Source organism: Trypanosoma theileri (genome assembly GCF_002087225.1).
Source record: "Trypanosoma theileri isolate Edinburgh chromosome Unknown TM35_Tth_47_V1, whole genome shotgun sequence".
Lineage (NCBI taxonomy): Eukaryota > Euglenozoa > Kinetoplastea > Trypanosomatida > Trypanosomatidae > Trypanosoma > Trypanosoma theileri.
The window spans coordinates 72,044-72,410 of record NW_021639889.1 but is presented as its reverse complement, the minus strand read 5'-3'; positions in this window follow the sequence as shown (position 1 = coordinate 72,410).

Here is a 367-nt window from a genome sequence, read left to right as displayed (position 1 = left end):
TCTCTATGTTTATCCTATAATTATTATTATTGCTACTCCATTGTGTGTGTGTGTGTGTTCTTGGAGACTCTCTGTGTGTGCACCTGGGCTTGCACTGTGATAATGATAATTATGAACTGCTTTTTTGCAGTGAAAAGAAAAGAAATAATAATAAGATATGAATTTATATTTATAATTGCGTATATACACATATAGACTTACACCCATAGTTGGTGTGTATTTCTATGTTTACTGGGTAAATTGGGCTGATGGTTAATATCTTTTTGTTTTGTTTGCTTGATGATTTTGCTGGGTGGTTGATATTTTTTGAGATATTTGTGAGTGTGGGCTTCTTTTTTGTTTTTACTCTTACTGAGGTTATTGCGCT